This window comes from Lithobates pipiens, unplaced genomic scaffold (assembly GCF_037356315.1).
Source record: "Lithobates pipiens isolate NorthernLeopardFrog02 unplaced genomic scaffold, aLitPip1_a1.2 Scaffold_19, whole genome shotgun sequence".
Lineage (NCBI taxonomy): Eukaryota > Metazoa > Chordata > Amphibia > Anura > Ranidae > Lithobates > Lithobates pipiens.
In genome coordinates, this window is record NW_027507764.1 from 439,526,776 (window position 1) to 439,547,254 (window position 20,479).

At 39.9% G+C, this 20,479-nt stretch overlaps 1 protein-coding gene across 3 annotated transcripts in view; it reads left to right on the forward strand.

Annotated features, from left to right (window-relative positions):
* LOC143997184 (chloride channel protein C-like) overlaps positions 1-20,479 on the forward strand; it is a 253,086-nt gene that overhangs the window by 132,509 nt on the left and 100,098 nt on the right. The window lies entirely within an intron of this gene.

The following is a 20,479-nucleotide window of genomic DNA, read 5'->3' on the forward strand; positions in this document are numbered from 1 at the left end:
TATTTAAGACTTAGATTCTGAAAACTAAAAAAGGAAGGATAAAGAGAAACTGAGAAATGGAAAAGAAGAAGGGAAAGGGAAAAAGAGTAGTGCAAAAGAAGAAGCTGGGGCAAGGGAGAGGAGGGGAAGAAGAGGGGGCAGAGGATTTCAATGAGATCTGTTAGCCTTTTATTACTGGGCGCGGTGTACCCCTATTTGGGAGATTCATCTGAGGCGGAGAGGCAGGCGGATGATGTCACAACATCCACCCCAGACTTTCAGAGACAGCCTTGTGTTCATTGATGACATTTGGTCCAAACAAACCATTTAAAGTCACAAGAAATATGGAGCTGGGCTTTAAAACTTATAAAACATGATACATTTTCTAATAGCTATATAATAAAAAAAATTCCAAAGCGAGGGAAATGCCTCTTAGTTGTCACCAGAACAAGTGTCTGCATTGTAGGATTTCTCCTTTATACTAGTTTTGGTGACCGATAGAAGGGTGCATCTCCAAAGAGAAAACAGATTAAAAAAAAACAGTGGTTCTATCCCTCCACCAGTCTCTCCAAAACTAAACAAGCAGTAGCAGAGTCCTGTACCATGTTAGCCATTGAGTTTTTTGCAGAAAGTTTGAGGTTTAGGTGATACCCTTAATTGGCTAATTTAAAGAGGAAGCATTGGACCTTCGGGCCATCTTCAATGTGGGAATGGGCTGTGACTTCTTGATGTCTGACAGCCGGCTCCTCACTGCGACATTTTCAAACTGGTCCTGCAGCATCCTGGGAAGTGTGACGTGTCCCAGCAGGTTGTGGGTGGAGGGGGGCAGGCCAAACTGACCTAGGTGAGAATTTGTGGAAGTGGAAGCAGGTACCTGTCAGAAAAAGAAACCTTTTCCTAGAAAAAAAGACACCAATTTTGTTAGAATAGAGCGGATAGAGGAAGATAAGTGGAACATTCACTTTTACGTGAAGGCTGTGCTTTATGTAATTACAGATACAAGTGTTCAGAAACCATTATGAAGCCTGAAGAACAGACCTGGCAAGTCCCAAAAGTTTGCATCTTTTTTTAATCAAATAAAGCTCATTTGGCAATACTTCTCCTGTGGGATGCACTCCTGTGACCCAGATTCAGCCGACAGCAGTCTAAAGCCCCCTATTGGCTGGCGTCGCAGAGCCGGCCTAGTTTCTACAGGGCTCCCAACAAAAATGTCAGGATGGCCGGCAGCTGGCTTAGCCTCTCAGTGCACTGCTGAGAGCCTAAACCAGCTGATCCAGTGAGCACTGGAGGGGGAGACCACAGAGTGGTGACTGACAGTCACCGCTCTGTACCAGTGGTAACTGGTGCTCAAATTTCTTGGTGGGGGTGGCCTGTGGCCTCCACCCAGCCAGCCAGACACCCCACCCAGCCAGTCAGCCATCCAACTACTACTAAACCCCCCCTAACAACCTCCCTCCATTGCTCGATCACCAGGCCCCCCTCCAAGCCCTGCACTTACCTTTATAACTGCGTCTCTCTCTCTGAGTCTCTGCCCTGAGTCCTGGCGGTCTCCTCCCGGCCAATCAGGAGTCCTGGATTCCGGCCAAGAAACAGGAAGACATTAGCGCCAATTCGCTAATATCACACAACTGGGTAGGCTCCGGGTGCCAATTAGAGCCTCAGGCTCTATGTAGCTGCATGTAGATTAGGGGTCGGGTGCAGGGATTGGGGGCGCCGCCCATTTGCCCTGCATGAGCAGCCACCACTGCTCTGTATGCAGAGCGGACCAGAGAACTGAGTGATTAGCAGTCTTTGATCACTCAGTTTTCAGTGTAGAGCTGGAAAGGGATAGCTGCAGATCGGATCGATGCTGTAGCAAATTCGGTAAGTATAAATTTCTGTAATTTTAATTCCCACACCTCACAGTACAAAAACCCCTTACAACCCTTCACAACCTGTCATAACCCCATTGCATCTTTATTACATTACCAGTAAAGGGTATCCCCTAAACTCCAAATCTTCAACTGCAAAACAAAAAAAAATTGCTTTGGATACACTTTAACCATAAACTGTCATGGCTGTTAATACTGAGATTTTATATCTCAGCAGTCTAATGCATTTAACATACAGATAAAATGAATTCACAAATAAGGGGTAAACCATTAGAAAAGATACAGTAACACACACATATTCCAGAATGGGTGTTCACCTTAAGACAGATACTTTCATATTTAATGCTGATGATTTTGTGAATACAAAGCTGACCATATTGGATTCGCTTACACTGAATCCCCCTTGCCATACACAGACATTTTATAGTCCTTTGAAACAATCATTTATTTTCCCACTGTGCAGAGATTTCTTGCTAAAATATTTCCCGCGTTGGTCTAGATATAACATTTCTAACTTTCTTCTTCTAAGAGAAAAACGTAAAACTTTCTGATCCCGCATATGGAATGAAAGTGAACCAAACCCCATAGAGTGAGATTTACTGAAGCAAAGTTTTTCTGGCATTTTGAAAATCCACAATATTACTTTTTTATTGAGCTGATTTTGCACTGGAATTTTCCCAGCAGAATGTAAAAGAATATTTATGTTCTTAAATCAAGCTGTCTTTAGCTAAGGAGTAAAGCTGAAGAACTTCTTTGATTAATTCTCCTTAACCTCCCCAAAAGAACAAGCTGTTAATTTAATTCATCTAACAGATGCTTGGGAGATTTTTTCAGTCAAACGGTAGTTTATATGATTTTTAGCCTCTTATAAGGGAGCCTTTTGCATTTATGGTGCCCACAAATATGTACTTAATGAAAATCTGCATAGTAAATTTGTCACTGTAAATGTCTATCGTGTGGATGTGCACAGAGGGGGTATGAAGTCTGCTGGTGCATAGTTTATGCTTCTCTATCTGACGCCTACATCCTCTGTGTCTCTGTTTTATTGGATGGGAATTCCCAACTGGGATATTATGATACATTGGTGTATTGCTTTGTCATCTTGGAATCATACTTTGGTCCATATTTATATTGTTTTTTTAACCCAATTTTTTTTAGGATAGAGTACTTAATGGTTAGTTTGTTTTTTTCATATATTTTATTGGGGAGATATCTCTTCACTTCCTGTCCTAGAGATGCCACAGGAAGTGAGAGGAAATCTCTCCAAAATTATGGGAATTTCTTGTTTGTTTCACCAGATGAGGCATCACCATGGGAGATGTACCCTCACTACTTGTTCAGATGACAGCTGTCAAATTTTTAATTTTCTATCACATTCTGTTTTTGTGACAATGGTCACCAGAATAAATAAAGAGGCCAATCTGTTAAGCAGGGACACAGTCAGCACTAAAAACCTGACAGGGTGTTTAGTGGGCTAAACATAAACTTAAACAACAACTGTGCACATACTGTATGTGCAACAGCACCAATATATGCTTGAAGGTACACAGTACAGTATATAAATAAATAGGGCACTTTACCTCCTGTGTTGCAACGGTAAAGTTTCTTTGAAATTTTTTATTTATAAAAGGAAATGTAACTCTTTTTTTAACCTCTTCCTGCCAAAGTGGCATATATATAGGCGGCCTCTCAGTGGGTGGGCTTCTTCAATGGGGAGAGGCCGCATAGATGTGGCCTTATTTAACAGTTTTCTGTGCTGACAGCACAGCCCATCGGGAGCTTTCCAATTATGTGTCCACTGTAACAGCCAATCACAGCAGTCACATGACTGAATGCGCACCTCCGCCTTCCGGCATTTAGAAGCTCTTAAAGTGCTGGGAGTAGGCAGCTGGATAGGGTTAAATTTTTATATACATTTTTTATATTTTCTTAATTTATTATGCTCAGTACCAAAACATACCATATTTAAAAATATTTGAGATGAACATATAAGATATATTTATCTCAATTAAATATGAAATGTTGCATATGAATAGTTTGTATATTCACATCCAATTAGCAGATGGAGCTCTACACTCTTTTTCACATAGTTTAGTGTTCACTAAGTAGGAGCTCAAGGTTTGGTCCGAACGCAAGTTTCTTTTGGAGGGTAAATGGTAGTCAGACATTGTGATTGATGTGAATTTGCATTGCTGGGCAATGTGATTGATTATGGATTTACAACTAGAGACATTTTTTGGGGAATTTAATTCTTTTTTTTACTAAAGGAGTTGTGAAAAGTTTGGGTGTGTTTATTTTTTAGGTTACTAACTTTTTTTGTGAATGAGTAGGTACCCCACACTCATTAACATGGGGAGCGGTATTTGCATGCCCTGTTTTTAGTAAATGGGGCTTCCAGATACAAATAAACCCCCTCCCCCAAAGGCAGACCCACACAACCCTGGTCTGGTGGTTGAAGGGGCCCTCGTCCTCATTAACATGTGGATAAGGTTCTTTGCTAGAAGTGTCCCCCCAGCTATGTACACTCTCCCATGTTGAGGGTATGTAGCCTGGTATGGTTCAGGGGAGGGTATACTCGCCCTTCTCCTCCTGATCTGCCAGGCTGCATGTTCAGATTAAAAGTCCATGTCAGAAGCATGATGCCTATGTAAACAAGGCATTTCCTTGTTCTGCCTTGTGTCATGACAGAGATCATTGCTCCTGTCATCGGGAGCAGTGATCACTGTCATGTGAGTTGAAGCCGACCCCCCCCCCCACAGTTAGAATCATTACCTAGGACACACTTAATCCCTTCATCGCCCCCTAGTGGTTAACTCCTTCCCTGCCAGTGTAATTTACACAGTAATCAGTGCATTTTTATAGCACTGATCGCTGTATGAATGACAATGGTCCCAAAACAGTGTCAAAAGTGTCCAATGTGTACACCATAATGTCGCAGTCCCAAAAAAAATCGCAGATCACCTCCATTATTAATAAAAAAATGGTTTTGTTATATATTTTTGGGGGATATTTATTATAGCAAGTATAAGTAAAAAATATTGAACTTTTTTCAAAATTGTCGCTCTTTTTTTGTTTATAGCACAAAAAAAAATGCAGAGGTGATCAAATACCACCAAAAGAAAGCTCTATTTGTGGGAGAAAAAGGACGTCAATTTTGTTTGGGTGCAATGTCAAACGGCCGCGCAATTGTCAGTTAAAGTGACGCAGTGGCGAATCGCAAAAAGTGATTTGGTCAGGAAGGGGAGAAATTCTTTCGGGGCTGAAGTGGTTAAATCAAAATGAGGGTGCATTGTAAAGCCATGAACACATAAAAATGAATATTTATCACATTATGGGCAGCTTATATATAAGCTCCATACAACATTGTGATGCTTGTTAGATTATTTATTTAACCTGGGAACATTTTTAGTATGTATTTAAATTGTCATTTTCAGCTTTAACATAGTAACTATTTTCACAGCTTACCATACATAGATAAATAGGGGGATAGATTTACAGTAATTACACTTTACAGTTCGGAGTTTACTTTGTGGATTACAGGTATGCCTGCTGTAACAAGTGCCATGGAAATGCTAGTTATACACAGAGGGGTGATTATTAGGCTATGTATACACAGGCACCTGATGCAGAGGAGCATACAGTGCCATGGACGACAAATCATCACTTTAATTACTAATAGCACATTATGCAGGGTATATACTTATTTACATTCAGTCTGCATTGCCTACATTTTATCTGCTACAAAACATTTTTTTTATGTATCAGCAGTTAAAGAGCTGGGTTCATAACCCTGTACACAGCCTATTTGAAAATGCAGGCAATTACCGAGTGCCAGCGAATGTGTACAGGGAGGACCTTTTGATGCTAGAATGCCATTAGTTAATATGCAGAGCTGTGGAATAATCTGATGCCTTATAAATAAAGACTAATAATATGAATGAATGCCTGCCTACCTGGTGGCTAAAGGACCATTGCAAGGTCCCCCTATGGTCAAGGGTTTAGAAAAGTAAATACTGGACCATTTGTATTATCCGGAAACATTCACTCAAGATTTCACAATTACTGTACAGAATAGAACAAAACCAAGAGAGATGAGAAGAAGCTCTGTCTAGCTTGTGAGTGTGAAGGGTGAAAAAAAGTCTTATGCAAGTTGGATGAAGCTGTATTTATCTTCTGTATAATTCTGCATTTTATAAGCATTAGAAGAGACATGGTAACTTGGAAAGGAAAGAGTTGATGGAAATAAAGTAGAAAATAATAATTTATTGTATATTGATAGTGTATGTCAGAGAAATATTTCAGGCCTCTTTATGCAATTTTAATCTACCTCTTTTCCGGGCAAAATTTGAAGGAAAGTCACACTCTATGAATTACTAATATCTATGAAAATTGATAATGATTGCTGGTTGGCCCCACAGATTTTCATATCACATCATTTTTTTTATCACTTATGATAGCAAAGATGTTCCAAGCTTGTTCTAAAAAACTTCTAAAGTATGTTTGTTCTAAAAAATCCTCTCCAGCCTGGATTTTCATATATATACAGTATATATCAATCAGAATAATGGTGCAATACTCACTTCTTCTTGTGAAAGACAATAGAATTTACCTGTTCTGGTACCAGGAATATTACCATGGTTGGCAAGAACATAGAAAGCGTAATTACCATCAATTACACCTCCAATTGATATGCAAATAATAAAAAAAACTGTCATTATCTAAAAATATCTGTTTGTAGTTTACCATTATTAAATATTTCTAAAGGTGCCTTTGTTGTAACTTATGAAAATGGTGGAAAAGGGTGGAGTTCCTCTTTAAATAGTTTGTGAGCCACTTGCATTTATATCAATTATCAGGGTATACAGTGCATCCAGAAAATATTCACAACGCTTCACTTTTTTCAGAATTTATTATGTTACAGCCTTATTCCAAAATAGATAAAATTCATTATTTTCCTAAAAGTTTTATAAACAATACCTCATAATGACAACATGAAAGAAGTTTATTTGAGATCTTTGCAAATTTATAAAAAATAGAAAAACAAAATACATAAGTATTCACAGCCTTTGCTCAATACTTTGTTGAAGCCTTTGGCGCCAATTACAGCCTCACATCTTTTTGAGTATGATGCTACAAGCTTGGCACACCTATTTTTAGGCAGTTTCTTCAATTCCTCTTTGCAGGACCTCTCTAGCTCCATGAGGTTGCATGGCGATAGGGATGAGCCGAACACCCCCCGGTTCGGTTCTCACCAGAACTTGCGAACGACCCCCGCGTTCGGTACGAACGTTAGAACCCCATTGAAGTCTATGGGACTCGAACGTTCGAAATGGAAAGTGCTTATTTTAACGGCTAATATGCAAGATAGTGTCCTAAAAAGGGTTTGGGGACCTGCCTCCTGCCTCAGGGGACATGGGTCACTGCAAAAAAAAGTTTTAAAAACTGCCGTTTTGGCGGGAGCACTGATTTTAATGACGATTAAAGTGAAAAAAAAAGTGAAATATTCCTTTAAATATGGTGCCTGGGGGGTGTCTGTAGTATGCCTGTGAAGTGTCACGTGTTTCCCGTGTTTAGAACAGTCCCTGCACAAAATGACATTAAACGGAAATAACACCATTTAAAACTGCTTGCGGTTTTAATGTTATATCTGGTTCCTGCAATATGGTTGAAAATCATTGAGAAACATGGCATGGGTAGCCCTCCCTGCCCATTACCAGCCTATTTGGGTCTTGTACGCATATTAAGGGGAACCCCGTACCCATATTAAAAAAAGGAAATGTGTGTGGCCCCCACAGCAGTATACTCAGAACAGCAGTATACAGGCGGTGCAAACAAGACAGGGACTGTGTAGGTTTGTTGTGTTAAGTTGAATCTGTTTGTCATTTTCAACCGGTACATTTTTAAACTGTAGCTCCAGTCAAAAAAAACGATTTTTAAGCTTTTTGGAAAACATAGGGAAGGGTTATCACCTCTGTATAATTTGTTTTGTCGTCCATCTTTTTTCATCTCACTTGCTGCTGTCTCCTTGCGTTTGCAAGTAGGAGATGTTTGTAAGTTGGATGTTTGAAAGTAGGGGCCTGCCCTATATTATAGCGGTATGTACTGGGTACAGAGCACGCAGATAGCACGCACTATCTCCTAACACTACTGACTGCAAGCTCTATTATTAACCACTTGACCACTGGGCACTTAAACACCCTTAATAACCAGACCAATTTTCAGCTTTCGGTGCCCTCACATTTTGAATGACAATTACTCAGTCATGCAACACTGGACCTATAGGAAATGTTTGTCCTTTTTTCACACAAATAGAGCTTTCTTTTGGTGGTATTTAATCACTGCTGGGTTTTTTATTTTTTGTGCTATAAAAGAAAAAAGACCGAAAATTCTGCGAAAAAATGAATTTTTCTTCGTTTCTGTTATAAAATTTAGCAGATTAGTCATTTTTTCTTCATAAATTTTGGCCAAAATTCATACTACTACATATCTTTGGTAAAAATAAGTACAAATTGGTGGATATTATTTGGTCTTTGTGAAAGTTATAGAGTCCACAAGCTATGGTGCCAATATCTGAAAATTGATCACACCTCAAGTACTGACGGCCTATTTCCTTTTTTTTTTTTTCCACAAAATTGTCATATCAGGTTATTTCACACACACAGCATATGCATACCACAAATTACACCCCAAAACACATTCTGCTATTACTCCCGAGTACGGCGATACCACATGTGTGAGACTTTTACACAGCGTGGCCACATACAGAGGCCCAACATGCAGGGAGCGCCATCAGGCGTTCTGGAGCACCCAGGCCAATTCTGACATTTCTCTCCTACATGTAAAAATCATCATTTATTTGCTAGAAAATTACAGAGAACCCCAAAACATTATATATATATATATATATTTTTTTTTAGCAAAGACCCTGGAGAATACAATGGTGGTCGTTGCAAATTTTTATCTCACACGGTATTTGCACAGCAATTTTTCGAACGCGTTTTTTGGGGGGAAAAAACAGTTTTGTGCTTAAAAAACAAACAAAAAAAACAGTAAAGTTAGCCCAATGTTTGCATAAAGTGAAAGATGAAGTTATGCTGAGTAAATAGATATCAAACATGTCACTCTTCAAAATTGCACATGCCCGTGGAATGGCGCCAAACGTCGCTACTTAAAAAATCCCCATAGGCGACGCTTTAAATTTTTTTTTACTGGTTACATGTTTTGAGTTGCAGAGGAGGTCTAGGACTAGAATTATTGCTCTCGCTCTAATATTCTCGGCGATACCTCACATGTGTGGCACATGCGAGCACATGGGGACATGGGCGCTTTCATTTTTATTTTATTTTTTTATTGTTTATTTTACTTTATTTATTTTAGTTTGACATTTTTTTCCCCAAAAATATATTTTTGATCACTTTTATTCCTATTACAAGAAATGTAAACATCCCTTGTAATAGGAATATGGGGTGACAGGTCCTCTTTACAGTGAAATCTGGGGGGTCAATATGACCCCACATCTCACCTCTAGGCTGGGAAGCCTGAAATAAAAAATAAAAAAAAAGATTCTGGCTTTGATCGTACTGGCGAGTTGGTAGAAGCACCGGAGAGCGGTGAGGGGTGGGGGGCGTCTATGGCTGGGTATTTCAGGGTATCACCGAGTATGGCTGGGTATGGCAATTTATGGCAGGGTATTACAGAGTATTGGCGGGGTACTACAGAGTAATAGCAGGGTACTGCAGAGTATTGGGGGGTACTACAGAGTAATGGCAGGGTACTGCAGAGTATTGGGGGTACTGCAGAGTAATGGCGGGTACTGCAGAGTAATGGCGGGTACTGCAGAGTATTGGGGGGTACTGCAGAGTAATGGGGGTTACTGCAGAGTAATGGGGGGTACTGCAGAGTAATGGCAGGGTACTGCAGAGTAATGGGGGGTACTGCACTGCAGAGTAATGGCAGGGTACTGCAGAGTAATGGCGGGGTACTGCACTGCAGAGTAATGGCGGGGTACTGCAGAGTAATGGCGGGGTACTGCAGAGTAATGGCAGGGTACTGCAGAGTATGCACTGGTATTGCAGAGTATTGGCAGGGAATTGAGGGGTTAAATTCGGTGAGCAGCGATGTGGGCACTGCAGATGCAGCCCACATCGCTGCTGACACCGATCTCTTTCCCCTCCGCTGTACCGATCGGTACAGAGAGGGGAGGGAGGAACCGGCGTCATAACATGACGCCGGTTTGTTTCCAAGTGATCACTCCGTCATTTGACGGAGCAATCACGTGGTAAACGGCCGCTATGAGCGGCCGTTTACCGTGATCCGTGATGCGCCGGGTCCTGTGGACCCGGCGGTCACGGATGCTCTCGAGTGCGCGCACCTCGGGGCACGCGAGAGCAGAATTCTGGGAGGCCGTTAATTAACGGCCTCTCAGAGTTAAACAACCGCCCTGAAGCCGTTAATCGGCAATGGGCAGTTGTTAAGTGGTTAAAGCTAGATCACTAGCTATATAGGTGAGGTGAATATAGTGGTGTATACTGCAGTCAGGGCACAGACAACAACCACTACACAGCAGCAAGATAGGAAATCAGCCAAAAACGATTGGTGTGTACTGTGTTGAAGGTACACAGAACACCCACTGCTTCAGATGCTAAGTAACACACTACACGAGGCCGCCTCAAAGGCGGCCTTATATAGTGTGGGGCGTGCACTACACAGCCTGAGCTATGATTGGCCACAGGCAGGATGCCTGTGGCCAATCATGGCTCTCCTCGCTGCCGGCGCTGCGATTGGCCAAGCATGCGGGGTCACAGTGCATGCTTGGCCAATCATGGGGCAGCAATGCACTGCGCCACCGCAGTGCATTGTGGTCCGCGCGCGCGTCACTCGAATTTTGACGCGAACGGCCCAAACGTTCGGAATTCGCCGAACGGCCGAGCAGCCAATGTTCGAGTCGAACGTACGTTCGACTCGAACACGAAGCTCATCCCTACATGGCGAGCGTCGGTGCACAGCCATTTTCAGATCTCTCCAGAGGTGCTCAATCAGATTTAAGTCTGGGCTCTGGCTGGGCCACTCAAGGACATTCACAGTTGTCCCATAGCCACCTCTTTGTTATCTTGGCTGTGTGCTTAGGGTTGTTGTCCTGTTGGAAGATGAACCTTCACCCCAATCTGAGGTTCAGAGCACTCTGGAGCAGGTTTTCATCAAGGATGTCTCTGTATATAGCTGCATTTATCTTTCCCTCGATCCTGACTAGTCTCCCAGTTCCTGCCGCTGAAACACAACAAGCCCTCAGCATGATGCTGCCACCACCATGCTTCACTGTGGGAATGATATTGGCCATGTGATGAATGGTGCCTGGTTTCCTCCAGACATGCTGCTCACCATTCAGGCCAAAGAGTTCAATCTTTGTTTCATCAGACCAGAGAATTTTGTTTCTCATGGTCTGAGAGTCCTTCAGGTGCCTTTTGGAAAACTCTAGGCAGACTGTCATGTGCATTTTACTGAGGAATTGTGGCCACTCTACCATAAAGGCCTGATTGGTGGAGTGCTGCAGAGATAGTTGTTTTTCTGGAAGGTTCACCTCTCTCCACAGAGAAATGCTGGAGCTATGTCAGAGTGACCATTGGGTTCTAGGTCACCTCCCTGACTGAGGCCCTTCTCCCCCGATTGCTCTGTTTGGCTGGGCGGCCCGCTCGAGTCCTGATGGCTCGAGTCCTGGTGGCTCGAGTCCTGGTGGTTCCAAACTTCTTCCATTTATGGCGGATGGAGGCCAATGTGCTCATTGAAACCTTTAATGCTGCTGAAAATTTTCTGTACCCTTCCTCAGACCTGTGTCCTTGATACAATCATATCTCAGAGGTCTCCAGACAATTCCTTGGACTTCATGGCTTGGTTTGTGCTCTGATATACATTGTTAACTGTGGGACCTTATATAGATAGGTGTGTGCCTTTGCAAATCATGTCCAATCAACTGAATTTACACATTAGTAGACTCCAATCAAGTTGTAGAAACACCTCAAGGATTATCAGTGAAAACAGGATGCACCTGAACTCAATTTTGAGTGTCATGGCAAAGGCTGTAAATACCTGATGTACATGTGATTTTTTTCGTTTTTTTTATTTTTAATAAATTTGCAAAGATTTCAAACAAACATCTTTCATGTTGTCATTATGGGGTATTGTTTGTAGAGTTTTTGAGGAAAAGAATGAATTTAATCCATTTTAGAATAAGGCTGTAACATAACAAAATGTGGAAAAAGTGAAGCGCTGTGAATACTTTCCGAATACACGGTATATGGCTGTCTTTACTACCCATGACATCTTGTATTCTGCATACTTTTTCCTCAGGCTACATATGAAGACTGACTTAGTGACTGTTGGCTGAATAAATTGCAGGTGCAGAAATGGGTCAGGGCTTGCTGATGTTCTGCTTATATTATTCCAGATGCAATAAACCACCACTGGATATACACATGCTAGAAGCCTTATGCTATTTCCTTGCACTGACTAACCTCTCGTATTGTAGCCAAACTTTTGAGACGTGATGAACATGGCGTGTCTGCATATTTTCCTGACATAATCCTACCTCTAAATAATGGAAAAAATGATTGCTAGGTCAACATTTTTAATTGTTGTTAGTAAGGAACGCACTAAACTAGAAATCTGTCATTTTGAAACATTTAAATTCAGATTTTTGGTATACATTATGCTTGCTTTGGACAAAAGTATAAAAGCTATAAAAATAGGGCCAAGCCTACATGTGACAAAAGGGAAGAAAACATTTTGTTAGTCTGTAACACAATTCACTAGTGTTACTAGATACAAATGCTATGAAACCCCATCACTCACTTAAACAGGACACTGAGCCCAAAAAGGACAGAGAGGAAAATACTAATCATCAGAGTTGTCTCTGTGGGTCCCTTGCAGCTGATCTTTTCGTCATTGTTGACGTGCTTGCTGTGCACTGTTTCTGTATGACGCTATCCCCAGATCCCCAGTGATCTGATAACTAATAGGAGAATTGTCAGACAATTCCCATGAGCCTGTGTGTGAGATTTCAGAGAGGCCCACCTTATCATTTCAGTTTCCTATCAAGTGCTTGACAGCAATGTACAAGAAGCAGCAAAAAAGGTTCCAGGGCACAGACCCATAGAATTGATGAAGCAGAACCAGGGAAATGCATTCAATGCAGATCTAAGAAGTATACAGGTAGTGACATCACCAAATCTTACACCAAATATTATGAGATTAGCAGTCAACGGTGGAAGAGCCTCTTATACTCAGGCTGTAGGACAGTGGTGGTCAATTCACGTGATAGGGAATCCCTCAAGTGCAGTCCCTGACATTTTCAAAGGGCTGCACATAGCATTCAGTGATTGTAATGGTGAAGAAAGCTGTCATTGCTGCAGGCATATCATCATGGAACAGTAATGCCCCGTGTGTACACACGGTCGGACTTTCCGATGGAAAATGTGCGATCAGATCTTGTCGGAAAATCCGATCGTGTGTGGGCTCAATCTGACTTTTTCCGTCTGAATTTTCGACACACAAAGTTTGAGAGCAGGATCTAAAATTTTTCGACAACAAAATACGATTGTTTAAATTCCAATCATGTGTAGACGATTCCGATGGACAAATTTCCACGCATGCTCAGAATAAATTACGAGACAAAGGCTATTGGCTGCTGCCCTCTTTATAGTCCCGTCGTACGTGTTCTAGGTCACCGCGTTCTGAACGATTGGATTTTCCGACAACTTTGTGCGACCGCGTGTATGCAAGATAAGTTTGGGCCAAAATCCATCAGAAAAAATCAAACGGATTTTGTCGTCGGAATGTCCGACCGTGTGTACAGGGCCTTAGACCTTCTTGAAACAGACGCTATGGGTCATGCAACACTGTACCCAAATGAAATTTATATAATTTTTCATACAATTAGAGCGTTCTTTTGGTGATATTTGAACACCACTTGGATTTTTCTTTTTTAATATATAAGCAACAAAAAACTAACATTTTGAAAAAAAAAAAACACAATATTTTCTAATTTCTGTTATAAAACATATCAAAAAGAATAAAATCTCTTCATAAATTTATGTCACAATGTATTCTGCTACATGTCTTTGGTAAAAAAATAAAACAATAAGTGTATATTAATTGGTTTGTATAAGAGCTATAGTGTCTACAAACTATGATATATATATACTGGCATTTACGCAGCTATAGACGCTATACTAATAATGGCTGTGATCAGTAAATTATAGTATGACTATGATAGTGTGGTGGGCAATTTGGCACTAACAGACACTTGCTGGGAGGGACAGTAACTGACACTGACATTGATAGTGATACTAATACGGTGATCAGTAATAATACTGTACAATGCACTAATGACACTGGGTGGGAAGGGCTTAACATCAAGGGGAAATCAAAGGGATAACTATGTGCCTAATAAGTGTAATGTGTGCTGCTTTTACTCGCAGATCTAGCTGCTTTTACTCCCTGAACTCAGAGTCAATATTAGGGAGAAGGAACAGCCAGAACTCTGTGCTATGATTGGCCACAGACTATCAGCAGGTATAGAGCCAATATCATTGGCTAAAACCTGCTGACAAACAGGTCAGCAGGGGGTGCACACACGCATGCCCGAAAACTCTGAAATAGGCGGTTATGTATGAGCTAGTAGCATGTGCCTAGCAAGTGGTTAATGTAATAATAATAATAATGAAAAAAAGAGGACAGCTGGGGCTAAGTTTTTGCTAGTCGCAAATTGTTTCTTTGCTGTCCCTGTCACATTGATGTAGAAAACTGGTTTTATCTTGGCTTACATGACATTGTCTAGTTTTGCTTCTTTTGCTCTTTCTGTAATTATCTAGAAAATGTTTCCTTGGCCAAGTCACTTCACAAATGCTAAGTTTATTTTATATTATAGCCACTTAGAGAAAATCAGAGACAAAAAAGAGTGACAAAAGGGAAGGCAGAAGAATAATGCCAAAACATATCTATTAGGCAGGTTTACCAAAACACAGATGCATCCCATGACATTAAAGGAAATGTGCAGTTTTTTTAATATACATTTCTTTCATTATTATGGTCAGCATTAAAAGAAAAAAAGAAAATAAACCTGCTCACTTTCATCAATATTTAAAGTTGTAATTTGGAGCTTTATTTTCCTTTACATATTTAGCACTGCTTATATTAAGACTCTTGAACTCAATAACTCAATAAATAATCTCCCTTATCAGGCTGAGGTCTAGTAGGGGTTTTAATGAAATAAATATATTTGCAAAGCAAGCCGTGTTTTGGGTAACCCATAGCGCTTTGGAAATCCTTTGTGGTATATGTATGTGAGATTTAAATCCAAATAGAGTACCTTACAGGAAATTGGTATACTCAGAAACATATATTGTAATGCTCCTGCCCACTTCTATTTGGCAACACAAGTACCTTTACACAAGGTTTACCCTTGCAAGTGCCTGTCTAAAGCCAGACACTCCTGGACACACACTTCCTGCATGTCTGTCTATACAAGCACTGCTCTTGCAGCGACTCATTTCCAGAGGAAAGCGTAATGACTAAAGCTGGCCTACACTGGGCTGCAAAAAAAAAAAAAAAGATTCCAAACCACACAAATGAGGTATGTTGTAGATGGAGGTATACCCCCCACTGAGACATTGCATTCAGAATATAGTAGTCAGAGGCTTTTCATTTTCCAATGAGTCACAGACCCTTCAACAGAAGTTTAGTAAGCAATTCACTTCTGTCAAGTGGGGAAGCCCACAAGGTTATTGAAATTCACCCAGTCGATGCTGAATCTGGTGAATTTTGCGCTGTGTATGACTATCTTAAAGCAAAACTATTCATTGTGGGCAGGTAGGTTTTTATGCAATGTCTCTTCTGCAATAAAATACACCTACCTGCCTGCTCTCAGTGATCCCTTGGATGTAATCTGAGCTGCACATGCGCAGCTCAGCTTAAAGTGGCCAGCTGGATCTCTGTGTGCAAGAATGATGGCCTCCTGCGCAGGTACAGGAGTGATGTCATCCTCTCCTGGCTAATGAAGTTGGCCAAAAACTGGCACACAGAAGAAGATGCTGGAGCTGGTGAATAGTGGGATCATTGGAGTCAAGGTGAGTATTTGGTGACTCTAATTCTGCTTTAAGTCACACCTGCTTCCAATGAATCACCTGATCAGGGACCCTTTCACTGTTGAAACAGATTGTATCTGCATCTTTACGCAATGTAATATATATATATATATATATATATATATATATATATATATATACTGCGTATATATGTGTGTATATATATATATATATATATATATATATGTGTGTACTGTGTATATATATTTAAATATATATCTACAGTGTATATATATCTACAGTGTATATATATATATATATATATATCTATAGATATATATATATATATATATATATATATATATATATAGATATAGATGTATATGTGTGTGTATACTGTTTTATATATATATATATATATATATATATATATATATATGTATATATATATATATATATGTATATATATATATATATATATACACAGTATACACACACATATACATATAAACGATAAAGGAATATGGTTTCCCTTGCCATGCCATACCTGCCATGCATTTTTGATCTGTAAACCCAAGCAAATAAAAATTTCATATACCATTATACCATAACAAGCATTATTATTATTAAGCATTATTATTATGCAGAAGCATGCTTTCATCAAAGACATTTATGTGTAAACCTAAGTCATATACCATAGCAAGCATTTGCAAAAATATGCTATTGTGTACTATTTATTTTATTTATATTTGATAACATGAGATATATATATATATAGTATGCATACTTATACATATATTTTTTACTTGGCTTGTATATTCTGTAATTGTGTATGTTTTAAAGTATATATTATATGCAGAAATGGCACAATATATCATGGAGGCATGATACAGAAATGTACTAACTTCATTTGTGTATAGATCAATAGAGCAGGCAAGCTGTGCTCTGTGTGTGGCAGTAGCTAATATTATTTAGCACTACAAGATGAATGCATTCACACTTCATCCAGAGTCATATTTAGGTTAAATGTTAACTGCATCTCTTTACGTGTGAGTCTAGCCAGTACAAAGCTGATTCATATCATTTTTTTTCAATAGTAAAGCAAAGCCAAAAAAGCACTTACTGTGTGAAATGGGGTAGATGTTTCTGTTTTATAAAATCAGTGGTAAATGTCTGGATCCACTCCTGTTTAACTTTCCCAAGAGAAAATTCAAAAAAGTACATTCTTCAGGAATGCCGTTAACTGTTGGAGTAAATGATCCGAACCTTTAAGGAACACAATTATAAATTCTGGGTAACTTAGCTGTGTTTTTACACTGTCAGATCGGTTAAATTACAAATTAAACTTGGAAGCAAATTGAGGCAATTTTTTGCACTAAAACAGGCAAACAGGCATTTTTTGCTACATGTGGACAACTCAGTTTTGTCTGAGAGGTTTGGCCTTATTTGACTAATTAAAGGAAAATGGAAGTTGCCACTGCTGAACTTTCCCCTTGCAGAACGTTTGTTGCCTGCCTGCTGATCCTATATATAACTAAAGGCAAAACTTTTTTTATTTAGCTCTGGATAGAGTGCAGAGGGATTAGAATCCCTGTCGGTTTTTATTGCTGTCCGTTCCCCCTTTAAGGAGATTAACCCTCTGTATTTTTCCTGTTTTCCATTACCGTGAATCCCTGTCAGTTTTTATTGCTGTCTGTTCCCCCTTTAAGGAGATTTGCCCTCTGTATTTTTCCTGTTCTCCATTAGCATTGACAAAAATCGCAAATTTTGGGACGCCCCTAGAAAAGTAATAGAGGGGAAATCTTCCAATGAGGGCACTCGTTCTTCTGACCTGGGTGTCCCCAAGGAATTCCCTAATTTGCAGGAATTTCCCCTCACTCCCTGGCTATGGGACAGAAAGTGAAAGGAATTTTCCCCAATGGGACACAGATGGCAAAAAAAATAAAAAATCTGCCAGGGGTTAGAACCCTCCCTTGCTCCAACCAAAATGAAAAAAAAATAGTTACTGCTCTGGAAAGAGCATTCAACAAGTGAAGCCAGATCTTCTGATTCTGTAGGTTAGTGACTCAATAAGTATCAAAGCCAATGGATTAGCCTGAGGGCCATTTGAGTAGCATTTTCAGAGGTCAGAGGTCAACAATGCTATATGCCTTTTAGCACTTTTTTAATACACTGGCTGGTTCCAACTCAGGTAAAAAATTCTGGAAATGTAACATACAATGTTTAATTGTATGATACAATACAATTAAACAATACAAAATTATTTGCAATATGATGTGTACCTCTCTAACGCCTAGAAGCAGTATTGGACCAACGTAGAAATAACAAATTTAGCAAGACATATATTTATTTTCTAATAAAAAAAAAAAAAACGAATTTTAAGGAGAACATAAAAATATATATTTTTCATTTGAATGCACATTATATTTGCTTGCTGAATTTGCAAACGTTTTTTTGAAAGTGTTCTCCCAGTTAAGTGACAACGCCTGCATAAAAGTAGCTTACATTTTTTTAGGTAGCTTATGTTTAGAGAAAAAAAATTGTGAAGACCGAAGTTCTTTAAAATATGTCTTTCACCAAGTACACCTGTTTGGAGAGAAAAAAATCAGAAAGATCATGGAAAATCTGACGATAAGTTACAGCATTATTTGAACGCCAGATGTTATGTGTGCGTCGTCTGCCTTGATAAACTACCCCAGGTTGGGATCTCTGCCACTTTTCTTAAGGATCACCTAATAAGCAATTTTGCATAAGACAGTATAAAATAAAATATAGTACAAGATAATTATCACATAAAACAAAGTGAACAATCCTTGCTGTACAGCTGTGATGGCCATTAATGTAGAATGAATATGGGCTGTAAGCATTCATTTACTATACAATATTGAGTAACCTGATGAAGTGCTTATTGAAACATGCACTTAGCACTTTCCTACACTTTCTGTACTCTGTGTGAGATCTTGGAGTCAGGCAGTGAGCATTCTACTTTCAGCAATACGGTTGATGGTGCTGGTAGTTTTCAGTGTGAGATGTCTAGAGCTGCAGCTCCTCTAACATGCAAAAAAGAAAAAAGTACATGGATTGCTCTTCAAAGAGCACTGCTAGTGTGAATGAGCCCTATCTTTGTAAATCAGAGCGGCACAGCCATGCACAAAGCAACAGGGGGTATCATTTCTGCAATGGTAGGGAAACAAGGCATTTTGGCAGCGACATGTGTACATCCAGGTCGCTGCCTCTGCAGCTAAAGGGGGTAGCGGTTGGGGGTGGTGAAAGCATGGCTCCATGGCAAGGTTTTACCTTCCTTCTACCTTACTTGTCAATAAGCCCCTACTATTTATTGAAAACAAGCAATAATGATTGGTAGCCAGAGACCATGTGATCAAGGCTGCCTAGGCTTGAGAACAGCAGTTTTGTTATTCCTGGAAACATTTACTTTTTTTTCTTTTACTTGAAATGGGTTTTAGTAATGTTGATTTATGTGTAGTCCACAATTTTTAATAATAGGTCCAATATTACTGATCGGCCTACAGTGGAATGAAACCCTTTTTATTGTTCATTTGATTCACTGCATTTTTTCACAGCATTATTGAATCAGTTTTTATATAGCCAACAATTCTGTGACAAGATGCAGACGTTTGCAATATATGAGAGCAGCAGAAGCCTGGCATATTCATTTTTCTTTCAGATAAAAAGCTTTATGTAATAATATAAAGGCATTTGAATTGAGGCTACATTTGTGCATGTGGAATAAACACTGTAAATAAAAGGGAACTAAAGCTCTGCCCAGAATTCAAAACTCCATCCAATATTTTAAACGCAGTTAAACACAGCTGAAATTCAATATATATTGTATATATTTATTAAAGAGACACTAAACTATATCCTTATTCTCTATACACATCCACTACTTAATGGCCCTGTCATGCTGCGTACACACGATTGGAATTCTCGTCGGAAAAAGCTCTGATGGTTTTCCTGATGGAATTCCGACGGAATTCGGCTCAAGCTGTCTTGCCTACACACGGTCACATCAAATTCCGATCATTTATAACGCGGTGACGTACAACACGTATGACGTGACTAGAAAAGGGAAGTTCAATAGCCAGTAGCCAATAGCTTCTGTCTTGTAGTTGAATCTGAGCATGCGTGATTTTTGGCATGTCGGAATTGCATACACACGATCGGAATTACCGATAGAAAGTTTTTCCGTCGGGAAAATTGAGAACATGCTATCAATTTTTGGCTGGCGGAAATTCAGACAGCTAAATTCCGATGGAGCATACATCACATTTTCCGATGAAAAGCTCTCATCGGTCTTTTTCTGGCCGGAATTCCGATCGTGCGTACGCGGCATCAGGCCTCTTTCACATGGGCGATCCAATCAGGCCCGTCTGAAAATCTTTTTTCAGGCAGTTTTTTCAGGCAGATCTAATTGGACCCTCTAGTCTCTTCTATGGAGCCGCAGATGTCTGCGATCACGTCTGCTGACACCCGCCTCCATTTAATCCAATCCTGTTTGACAAAAACAGACGGATGGTGGTCCTATTTTCC